Raw genomic sequence first — 13,086 nt, 5'->3', positions numbered from 1 at the left:
ATATTTATTTAAAATTAACACAGGTACATTTATGTAAGATGTAGTTGCTGTTTTAATGTACACATGTAATTTATTTGGGATGCACTTTTGTGTTCCAAACATTTCACCAACCCACTAACCTGCATAGTTGTCATTGGTACATCAGATGACAGCACTGGTTTAAATATGCAAGACAGCATTTCAATATCTGAGTCTCGAAGAGTCTTGAGACAGGTCATATTTCCGGACCTGCTTATAGTGGTCAGCATGTGTGATATCTGGTTGGCCTGTCTATAGTTCTCAAAGGGCCCAATTCAATTATCGCCCATATTCCTTGGCCCTAGCTGGTGTTGCGTCCATTTATCCAGTCTTTTTGACAATAGCTTGTACCTTAAATGCTGACATTGTGTCTCTAGTGTGTGACATCCAGTTTTACTTGTGTAAAGTGATAAGCGTATAATGAGCAGTGTGTATCAGATGTAAGATATTGCTGTTACCTGTGTATAGTAATCAACAGAGCTGTAACTAGACATTTTGATGCCCTGTGCCAGAAAGAGAGTGGGTGCCATATTCAAATTATGCCACATAGTAGTGAAACTTTATTTCTATTATACCGCAAAATAGTGTTCAATGTTCGCATTATGTCACACAGTAGTGCTGCTTATTGATGTTAAGCCAAACAAAAAAAACCTTATTCACATAAGTTATATAGTAATACCCCTTATATAACTATCGCCACACAGTAAAGCTTCTTATTATGGTACACAGTAGTCACCCTTATACAGCATGGCACACTGTAGTACCCCTTATACGCAGTATGGCACACAGTAGTAGCTCTTATACACAGTATGGCACACAGTAGTACTCCTTTTACACAGTATGGCACAAAGCAGCACCCCTTATACACAGTAAGGCACACTGCAGTACCCCCTATAACACAGTATGGTACATAGTAATACCCCTTATACACAGTATGGCACACAGTAGTACCCCTTATACACATTATGCCACATAGTAATACCCCTTATTCACAGTATGGCACACAGTAGTATCCCTTATACACAGTATGGCACACAGTAGTATCCCTTATACACAGTATGGCACACAGTAGTACCCCTTATACACATTATGCCACATAGTAATACCCCTTATACACAGTATGGCACACAGTAGTATCCCTTATACACAGTATGGCACACAGTAGTATCCCTCATACACAGTATGGCACACAGTAGTACCCCTTATACACAGTATGGCACACAGTAATACACAGAAGACCATACCACTATAAGGCTGTACTGTTATCTTAGACTATAAATATTCAGTGGTTTATTAACTAAGATGGGAGTTCTATTGAAGATGGGATGTTGCTATGGGCAACCAATCAGATTGTATTATCTTCTAAAAGGTGCTAAATAAATAAGTAGTTTCTGATTGGTTGCGATATCGGTGTGTTCTGTGTGTAGTGAGCAGTGTCCGTCAGGTATGTGATATTGGTGTTGGTTACCTTTGTATAGTGATCAGTGTGTATAAAGTGTGTGATACCAGTGTGATCGGTGTATAATGAGCAGCGTCATTTAAGTATGACCTTTGTATAGTGATTAGTGTTTATTAAGTGTGTGATATTAGTGTGGCCTTTGTGATCTACTTCAGAATTTTCCTTTTTTGTATTCCGGAGTTTTCATGAATTTCAATTCTAATTGTCTCATTGACAAGTCAGACAACATATCTCATTATTACTAAACACAACATTTTGTTTGCTCTCCTGTGACAGTGGAACCCCATAGCCATCTCCTGCTGTGTGCCACATAGGCAATTCTGCACCACTGCAGTGCTGTTAGGAAAAAGGCAGCGTTCTAGAATGTCAGTGAGCTGTAACCAGCTCTAAAAAAAGTAGGAAATTAAAAATTGGGCAATTTGGTTGCCAGTGCATTTATGTACTTTACACCACGCTAATAAATACAACCTCCAATATCATTTTTTAAGTATAAACTCTCTTCCCTCACCTGGCGGAACAGTTCCCATACATGGGATCCCAGGGCTCAGCCTGTAACATGGGCTGGGTTTCGTCTTATGTAGTACATATCTTCTGTGAAACTGCGCAGGATTGAAAAGCATAATGGGAATAAGCATAGGGACTCCACAGATGTCTTCTGCATATGCAATGTTAGGACAAGCTGTGACACAACATTTCTAACAGATATAAACCATTGAAAGGTAATTCCACCTGAAAGGCTAAATGAAAGGATTCATTATATGTATAATAACATGATTGCCGTTGATAAATGAGTTTGGGTCCCGTATTAGAACTAATCCGGCTGCACCCCAGGCAGATATGTTTGTCTTACTCTGCCAGAAGTATGTTGTAGATCAGAAATACACTGCTTGAGTGTATAATAAAAGCTTGGAGAGCATACTCAGTAGGTCTTAGAAAGGCATCCTCACCAGGACCTTGGACAGCATCCATAGTGGGACCTTGGAGAGCATCCTCAGTAGGTCTTAGAAAGGCATCCTCACCAGGACCTTGGACAGCATCCATAGCGGGACCTTGGAGAGCATCCTCAGTGGGTCTTAGAAAGGCATCCTCACCAGGACCTTGGACAGCATCCTTAGCGGGACCTTGGAGAGCATCCTCAGTGGGTCTTAGAAAGGCATCCTCACCAGGACCTTGGAGAGCATCCTTAGCGGGACCTTGGAGAGCATCCTTAGCAGGCCAGGAATCATCAACAAGACAAACATCATTAGCAGGCACTTGGAAAGCATCCTCAGTAGGATGTAGGAGAACATCCTCAACAGGACCTCAGAGGCATCCTCAGCAGGATTTAGGAGAACATCCTCAGTAGGACCTCAGAGACCATCCTCAGCAGGATTTAGGTGAGCATTCTCAGCAGGTCCTTGGAGAGCACCCTCAGAAGTATTTAGGAGAGCATACTCAGCAGGACCTCGGAGAGCACCCTCAGAAGTATTTAGGAGAGCAATCTCAGCAGGACCTTGGAGAGTGTCCTCAGCACGAACTCAGAGAGTTTCCTCAGCAGGACCTCGGAGAGCATCCTCAGAAGTATTAAGGAGAGCAATCTCAGCAGGACCTTGGAGAGAGTCCTCAGCATGAACTAATGCCCCTTTCAGACCGCACTTTTTACCCGTTATTTTGCCTTTTTTTACCGTTTTAAAATGGTAATTTGTGCAGTCTGAAAGGTGCAGAGTGAATTTACCGGTTCTATTGAACTGGTATTTCTAAACGGTAAAAAAGCAGGGTCCTTCCCGTTTCAGACCCGTTTTTTTCATCCACTGTTTTCTATGGGTTAAAACGGGTTCAGTGTTGTGAAGGAACAAAAACTGCATTGAAATACCGTTTAAGGACAAAAACTGCACTGAAATACCGTTTAAAGACATGCGGTGTGAAAGGAGTTTTAGCTGGCAGACCCGTTTTTAGAAACGTTTTAAAATACCTGGCCAAAGCCAGTTTTGCGGTCTGAAAGCAGCATCAGAGAGTTTCCTCAGCAGAGGGCATCCTCAGCAGGACCTCGGAGAGCACCCTTAGAAGTAGACCAACCTCAGCAGGACCTTGGAGAGTGTCCTCAGCAGGAACTCAGAGAGTTTCCTCAGCAGCGGGCATCCTCAGCAGGACCTCGGAGAGCACCCTCAGAAGTATTAAGGAGAGCAACCTCAGCAGGACCTTGGAGATCACCCTCAGAAGTATTTAGGAGAGCAATCTCAGCAGGACCTTGGAGAGTATCCTCAGCCGGAACTCAGAGAGTTTCCTCAGCAGAGGGCATCCTCAGCAGGACCTCGGAGAGCATCCACAGTAGGGTCCAAGAGAACACCCTCAGCCCACAGAAGTGTGTTGAACAATGACAATGCGCCTGACTCACGTGGATGAAGTAGTTATGAAAGTGCAAATGAAAGTGCTGAGCTCCCGCATTGGTGTTGCTGCTCTCTCCCTCCCTGTACAGCCTTGGGCTGGCTCTGATCAACGGTCCAGGCTCCTGCACCGCCAAACCAAATCAGCAGGCTGGGCTCCCACAACACCACCGCTGCATTTTCCCTCCCTGTAAAGCACCAACAGTGACAGCCGGATGCAGTCACTGTCAATGCTGAATCCGCTGCCCGTGCCCAATCACAGTGGCTCCAGTGGCACGGATGTTCTTTCATATCAACTGAAAGCACGCCTCTGTCACTGAGGCACTTGTAAACGTGCTGCTTGAGCTAGTTTCTTTAATGGGCTTTTAGAGCCCTCTGCTTGTTTCCGACCCCTGCTTCCAGATATTTTTAATGGGCAGCTGGAGGCATCGCTTTCGGTGCCTCCAAATTCAATTAAAATGATTAGATTAATATAAAGAAGATACTTGTGCCACAGAATATGTGTCATAAATATCTTCTTTGTATTATTATATTCACTAATGACAGGGGAGGCACTGCCTCCCCTGACAGCACGTCCCTGGTTCAGGGTTCCAAATAGATTAGGTTCGGCTCTGGATCCCAGTTAACTAATATTCTTTATTATATTTATCCTTTAAGCCTAATAATAAAAAAAAGTCCTTAAATAGAAATCTATCAATCAAAACAAACATTGGCTTGCTGTATTAAGTATGCATGAAAACCCATGAATGCAGCCTTTCTTCTCTATATGTGCTATCAAAGTGTTCCTTTATCCTGCGGGATGCAAATGGGAATTACATCGTTACCAGCTAAATACAGATTTCCGAAATATGTGACAGCTGCTGCAACAATAGCAGCAGCTCAGACTGGCGTTTGTGTATTGTAACAAAACAATTGTTAGAAAGAACATAGTATTTATCTTGTTATTTCATTATACATTTTTTACTTTGTATTTCAAAGGATGTACATATCACTAATTTAGGGGGAGAAAATGTGTTTGTATTTCGTTACTGCTGATTCAACACCCGATTGCGGGGAAATCAGACCTGATCGCACGGCCACAATTCCGAGCAGTGGGCGATTATCGATAGTTTGAGCATGGGTATGGGTGCAATGCGCGTGCCGGACTCTGGGAAGCTAAGAAGTCCTGCTGCATTTTCTACTCCCAAGTCGCTCGCAAAGCGATTGACAGGAAGTAGGCATCTGGGGGAGCTAAGCAGAAGTTGCATGGGAGTGCCAAGAAAAACAGGCGTACCTGGGAAAACGCTGGGAGTGTCAGAGAAAACGTAGGCATGCCTGAGCGTTTTAGGGGAGGGTGTGTGACGTCAGCAACGGGCCGGATATGCCTGTATTCATCACAGCCACCAAATAAGTCTCTGGCTTTTCTTAGCTGGTGATGACCGGTGCCCAGTGAATAAAAACATTCAATGTTTTTATTCACTGTAAGGAAGGGTTTTGAACATATTCGCATGGCTGCTAGATGTTAGCATGGCGTACACATCTATTTACATTCATTCGCAAAGCAAAATTTCACTCTAGCACAGTGGCATCTACCTGAACGCTGGCTGCTGTGAATTTGTGCCAACGCAATCAGGTCTGAATTACCCCTAATGTCTGGCTATTAGGTGTCAATGTTTTTTTTTGTGTAGGAAGGGAACAGTGGGGCTCGTTTAAACCTGATCACAGGGCACAGTTTGTTAGCAAGTTATGCAAATCGCCCAATCATGACCACACCCCCTACTGGGCAAAAATGAATTGAACCATTAGGCTTGGGACATACATAGTGTCCAAGTGGGTCCCATTCAGGGGGACTTGCTTGGCCACAAGGATAGGATAGGAGGGAGGGGGTCACGCCACAGAGGTGTGGCCGGATCCTGCAGAACAGGATCCAGCTACTGACGACCGCATTTCAGGGAAACAATGAAATGTTTGTGTTCTTCCAGAAATCTGACCGTCCCGCCATTTAGTCCTGCTGCGGTAGGACCCGGCGGCATTCTGCCCCACCGCTAATGTGTGGGCAGACAAACAGGAGCCTGTGCGCAGGTTCATTGCGGTGTTGTGGGTCCCGCTTTGTGTGGCCCCAGACTTAAACAGAAAGATAGGAACTTTGATGAAATGTCTTGGACTTTCTTCCTTTCGGGATGTCTTGGAGCGAGGTCAGAAAAATATTAGGCATTGATCATAGCTCAAGTACTGTGATTTCTTTGCGCGTTTCATTGCCCTTTTTATAAGTTGTTTGAAAAATACGTACAGTAGGAAGCCCGGTGATTAAATTACCAATTTGAAAAATAATGAGAAATTTCTTATTTCAACCCAAAAACAATTTCACATTTTAATAAAATACATAGTTAATGAACTACGGAAGATAATGAGATATTACTACGCGTTTCATTGACCATTTCCATTGAGACTGCATATTTTCCGCACAGATCATATACTTGGAAATATTTTCTGATTTTGCCCTTTCTGCGCATTACAATATTCCTAGATTTTTGTCACATAGAAATGTGACTTTGACTGATCCCTTTGTGGCTGCAAGGGATGTGCTTCACACTTCATTTGCCTGCTCTTGTTGGTTATTCTCATCATTGCCAGCATTGCGTTCAGCAAGCATGAAGGCGTTGCGCTTCGGGGTTCTGTGACAGCAAAAGGGTTAAAATGCTGTTCTGATAGTTTTACAGCTAACGTATACAAAAAATGTAAAACCAAAAATATAAAACCACAGCGTGTAAGGGAATGCGAGACAGAGATGTTACAGAAGGCCATGATATATTATATGACGGCAGCAGAACAGAGGCCCTGTGGGTGGCCGCTGACATCTTCATGGAAATATAGGAAGAGGCACTGTATTATATCATATCACCGCACATAGCCTAAAACACTACTTGCCTGGGCAGAGGTAGAAAAGGGATTCTTTCGCTGGCCAATGAAAAGAGTTGTAATAAATCTCTTCTAAAGATAAAAGAATTGCAATAAAAACTTAGATCACATTTGCACATAAAAAGTTATAAAATTCCAACGTTTCAACGTATTTTTCCTTGTCACAATGTGATATTAGCAATTTGCCAAAATGTAGGCAAATTGTTTGAACATCCCACCCTAAGGGCCTTATTCTGGTTGACTCGTTCGGATACACATCCGCACGTACCCGAGCAAACAAACCGTGCACCCACGCGGTGAGCGAAGACACGTCTATAAGGCCACCGCATTCGTTCGGATGGACTACCACCGCCAGGGAGTGGCGTGGTAATGCATGTATGCCACCGCGTACGGACGGAACTCACAAAGTTCACACGGTCTTCCTGCGTGCGGCCGGCCGGACAGCCGACCAAACGCCCTCTGCTGGAGTTTTACACGGCATGGCACGATTCCGCACGGAACTCATGCTTCAAACCCATTAACCAATTACCCAAAGTGTATGTTGTTTATTGCATAGGATTAACTAATTGGCTTCCCCAATTGCAAAACAAATTAACCCTTACTACATGTCTATTTATAGTATTGTTATTTTGCCACTTTCCTAAGTAGCTGCGTTTATGTGTGACACGAATGTCTGTATTTTTAGTTTACCCCACTAAAAGATGTATCTAAATTTAAATGTGGTGTACCCATTATGTACTAAACTTGTGCATTACTACATCTAATTTTGACTGCAATCAATATCTGCCCATTTTGAGGATTCAAATAACGTGGTATGCAATGCTCTTAGTTCCATATACTGTAACACATGCAACCAATGTTTTCCACATACATATCTGTGCCAGTACATGTATGTACTTCTTAACTTTGACAGCAGCAAATCACATTTTCTGATTTGAACTCAAATGTGTGCAACGTGTCCAAACAGCATTGATGGATGCTAATGGGAAAATGTCCAGGACCGTCAAAAAAAAAAATATTCAAAAACAAATTTGTAAATACATGTGTGAGACACATCAGTGAGTACATGAACGTATAGATGGGTGTCAGGTAATTACACGATGGTTGCGTTTGCAAGCGAGTATGAGAGTTGACAGATGACAAATTTTGAGTGGAAAAGGCATTGGTGAAATATGTCTCAAAAAGTGGCGAAAACTGTTTGGCACTTCCAAATTTTTCACTTAACGTAACAAATTGGCCCTGCAATTGAATAGAGGGAATCCCCATTCACCCAAAATTAGAACATTGGTTGACAATAGCAACCAATCAGATGTTTTAAAATATAATAGAGAAATGACGATAGAATCTGATTGGTACTGTAGGTGTATTCAAGGTCGACAGTCAAACATGTGCTGACATGCGGTATTTCATGCTCTACCATCCACTAGGGCGTGGTGGGAGAATACAATAGTGTTCCGAGTGCACCGAGGCACCGAGCCCGAAGCATGTGAGCGCAGCGATGCGAGGGGATGCGGTGCACTGGAAACTGTGTCCATGTCCACTGTGTCGACATTTGGGTAAAAAAAAAAAACAGTGAAAAACCCCATGTCGACCTAATGCTTGTGTCGACCTACTGACCATGTCGACCTAGACCCATGTCGATCTAGACCCATGTTGACCTTTCTGCATGTCGATCTAATGGTGTCGACCCAATGCTTGTCGAGAAACTTATTGTAGACCTAATGATTCATACCCATGGACGCTATGAAAAAGCATTTCCAACTGAGCAAACGTTAGTAAATTCCATATGCGCCAAAGTCTGTTAGTGACTTATGAGTACATCTGTTTGGCAAAAATAAATACAACGGAGCTAATGGCCAGTGTGACTGAATAATGCCACTAGTCCTGATTTATTGTCTGCCCCAATCACTGCTAAACGATATCTGTGGTGGGGATCTGTCACAGAACTGGAATGTTCTATGTTCAAAATTTGTCATGTTCTACCTAGAAGACCATTGGGGAACACGTCAGGCACTGTGACAGTTCTGTCTTTGCCTGGAGCTGGGTCTCTGTTTCACAATATTCCGTTGCTGTCCATAGTCTGAGTTTCACATTTTAGAATTCAAACTGATTTTTTGTGTTTTTGTTCTCTTCAATTGGTAAATACTTTTTAATAATAATAATAATAAAAAATGATATTATAATAATAATAATAATAATAATAGTAATAATAAATAATATAATAATAATAAATTAGGTACTTGTGTATTTTGGCGGCGCCCATCGCATCGCATACCATAACGCATGTGATGGTATGCGATGCGACGCGATTTCGGTGGTTACTGTACGATGGCATACAATTTTCAAATTGTATGCCATTGTACATGGCATACAATGCCATACGATGCGATGCGATTAAACATTGTATAAGCACCCTAATGGGTGCTTACAATGTTAAATGCACCCCCACGACACCCCCCCCACTATAAACGTGAACCCGAAGCGTGGCGAGCGCGGCAGTACGCGTCCTACAACCTTTTCATACCCCCACTATCCACGTCGGCGTGGAGTTGAGAATAGATTAGTGTGGCGAGCGCAGCGAGCCACCGAGCCCGAAGCGTGGCGAGGGGACGCGGATACCTGTGAAGCCCGCGAAGGGACGCGTTTACCTGTGAAGGTATCCGCGTCCCCTCGCGGGGCTCGCCATGCTTCGGGCTCGGTGGCTCTCTGCGCTCGCCACACTAATCTACTTCTCAACTCCACGCCGCCGTGGATAGTGGGGGTATGAAAAGGTCGTAGGACGCGTACCGCCGCCCCTCGCGGGCTCGCTGCGCTCGCCACGCTTCGGGTTCACGTTTATAGTGGGGGGGGGGATGGCGTGGGGGTGCATTTAACACTGTAAGCACCCATTGGGGTGCTCAAAAGCACCCTTTAGGGTGCTTATACGATTTTTCATCGTATAGGGGGTCAAAATCGTATCGCATCGCATGCCATCGGGTACATGGCATGCGATGCGATACGATCATCGTACGATGCACAAATCGGGCGCCGCCAAAATACACAAGTACCATAAATTATATAATAATAATAATAACAATAATAATATCTGCTACTTCGCAGCCTGGTGATACACACAGCAGAATATTTTGATAAGCTTTGGTTTTGGCTCTGGATTTTGAATGATACATTGATTTGACATTTAATTAATGAATACGTTTTATGACATACTCCATTGGGCCAGATGTACTGAGCTTGAAATTTGATAAAGCGGAGAAGTACCAACCAATCAGCTCCTAACTGCCACGCTACAGTCTGTGTTTGAAAAATGACAGTTCGGGGTCATTTGGTTGGTTTTATCACTTTTCAAGGCTTAGTTGATCTCACCCTTTGTCACCTATTTCAAAAAGGCAAAATACTTCTTTCTGGACAAATTATCTTGGCTACCCCTCGAGCTTATGACCAATGGTGCCAGACCTAATTACTTATTATTTCTTGAGACCGCCACTTTTGGGATACCATGTTAAAAACATGTTGACACATAGGGTACTGTATATTTACTAAGAACCAGGTTTTCAAAACAAGTTAAGCCTGATTTACCATCACTGTTTTAAATTCGGTTTAAAGCTGCTGTTAATCAGTGTCTTTGGAAACCCGCTGTTCGGCAAGTATACCCCTCGGAATCCTGCCGGTGGGAATGGAGGTATCCGCATCGGGAAACGGTTGTTAGATCAAAACTATTAAGGTCGATATACATTGGGTTGACCACTGATGGTCGATAAGCCTTGGGTCAACACAGACAAAAGGTCACCATGCCTAGGGTTGACAGGGTCAAACGGTCGACACAAGCATTAGGTAAACATTGGTATGGTCGACAGTCAAAAGGTCGACTTGGGTTTTTCACGTTTTTCTTGAGCCAACATGTGCCGACAAGCGGTATTTCATGCCCTACCATCCACTAGGGCGTGAAGTGAGTGCCTGAAGCATGGCGACCGCAGCAACCCATGCGAGGGGATGCAGTGCGCCGATACGGTGTCCATGTTGACTATTTCCCCATTCGAGATAAAAAAGCGGGAAAAACATACGTCGACCTTTTTGACCGTCGACCTCCCCAATGTCAACCTAAAGCTTGTGTCGACCATTTCTGTCGACCATTGTGTCAACCTACGGCCTGTAAACCTTCAGTGGTCGGCCCAATGTGTGTCGACCTTAATTTGGTCGACCTAATGACCCATACCCTCTGCTTCGGTCCCTCCTACATATATTCCAGGCATACATACTGTAATATTTGCAGCTAAATCCTGAAAACGGGTGTTTTTGGGGAAGTATCCAGAAATATTGTTATGATAAATGGGCACCAAAGACGGCTATAGTCATAATTAAAAAAAAAAAAAAAAAACACCAAAAAGTATAGTATGCACACTGACGACTAATTTAATAACAACAATACAACAAACAATGGGGCAGGTGTATTAAGCCTGTTAAAGTGATAAAGGGGTCATAGAGTGGACGGTAATAATGCACCAGCTAATCAGCTGTTTGGAAAATTACAGTTAGGAGTTGATTGGCTGGCATTTTATCACCTTCAACTTTATCACCTCTTTATTACCACTTTATCACTTCACCAGGCTGCCCCACTGTTAGAAAAAGAAAATATTCTTCTCATAGTCCTGTGCTCATAGCATACTATCTTTTAGTTTACTGTTATTGTTCTTATTTTATTTCTCTCCTGGAAGATCTCTACGCTCATTTCCTTGCTTTATTTATGGTAAGCATGTAGCGGTAATACAATATGATAAGAATAAGTAATATCGGCTACAGCCGGAACCTCTGCATGAACTTCTGCCTTCTCTCCCTCCCTCTGCTGTTTCGATGTTGAGATCATTGACTTCATACGTTGGCCAGTAGTAACTAATCTTATGGTAGTGAGCTAGATATCACCGATTGTATGCTAATCACATAATTTAAGCCACCCTCCGCGCAATTACTCAGCAGGGGTGCAGATTCCATCCATTCCAACCGCAGGGAATCTTTTGACAAAGGCCTTCCAAAAATGGCCGCTGGAGACAGATGCTAGAGGTCCTACAGGAAGTGCAGAGCATACAACACTACCTGGAAGTGCAAGGTTTGCGGAAGCACTGGCACGCTGTGACTATGTAACGTCTTGGCAACGAGCATGTAAATCCCTGGCAATAAGCATGTAAACCCTTGGCAATGAGCATGTAAAACCTGGAAAAAAGCAAGACACCGCTGTAAAAAAATTATAATCAATGTACGCAGGGGAAGGGTTACAGGGGGTAAAACATTTTTTGCTTACTCCACACAACAGGCCCATAGGAGGACACGGGGGGTGATTCTGGTTCAATCCTTCTGGCAAATTCCTTCTTAGATGGACAAAACCATGTGAACTGCAGGGGGGCAGATGTAAAATGTGTAGAGAGCATAAGATTTGGGTGAGTTATTTTGTTTCTGTGCAGGGAAAATACTGACTGCTTTATATTGACACTGCAATATAGATCTCACTTTGAAGTAAAACCCCACCCAAATCTAACTGTCTCTGCACAAGTAACATCTACCCCACCTGCAGTGCAGCATGGTTTTGTCCATTTGAGAAGAAATTCGCCAGAAGGAGTGAACCAGAATAATCCCCACAGATCTGGGATATCAGTGGGTCATTACAGTGGATGGTGAGAAATATCTCTGGCTGATCCTTAGGGCCCAATTACTCACCGGCATATGTTGCTATTTATATAATAAATGTACAGTAAGACTTCTGCATTTCATTGCTTCTAAGAATACATTCAGGGGCTGCTGAACTATTTTGCAGCGATTCTTCTCCCCCCCTCGTTCAGCTACTGTACGTGTGCCATTATTTCATGAAAGGACGGACTTTCGGCTGATTGCTGATTATCCAACGGTGCAATAAGAGGAAAATCACATTCCTGTGTTCATTCTATTCTGAGTAATGAATAAGACGCCATTTATCTGCTGAGTAAATGTCACCTCTGGAGATTTTTAGAACGGACACGTTTTTATACCCTGTGGTTACACCATTCTAACGGAGATGTTTGAATTTTGCGGTTCTGGTAATTGTGTGATTGCATAATGCCAGGCCAACTGAATTTGCTCATACTGTATATTCATGTTGTTTATATTCCTGTGTCTGGAATTACTGTAAGATGTGTAGTGAGTAAATTACATTGGTGGGATATGTATCAGGTTTTGGATAGTGAAACACAGGGGAGAACTTGCCTAAAGCGACCAATCAACTTCTGCTGGATCTGACCCTGGTTGAGGGGTGCACAGCACCCCCTCCCGCCACCCCCTTACCTGTACGGATCGGTGCATTAAAACTAGTTTGGAAGGTCACTT

At 43.3% G+C, this 13,086-nt stretch overlaps 1 protein-coding gene across 3 annotated transcripts in view; it reads left to right on the top strand.

The window, feature by feature from the left end:
• LOC146073838 (protocadherin-10-like) overlaps positions 1-13,086 on the top strand; it is a 73,218-nt gene that overhangs the window by 45,546 nt on the left and 14,586 nt on the right. The window lies entirely within an intron of this gene.

This window comes from Crinia signifera, chromosome 4 (genome assembly GCF_055691185.1).
Source record: "Crinia signifera chromosome 4, ASM5569118v1, whole genome shotgun sequence".
In the NCBI taxonomy this organism is placed as follows: Eukaryota; Metazoa; Chordata; class Amphibia; order Anura; family Myobatrachidae; genus Crinia; species Crinia signifera.
The sequence above is the reverse complement of the archived record's forward strand: the minus strand, read 5'-3'. Positions and strand labels throughout refer to the sequence as shown.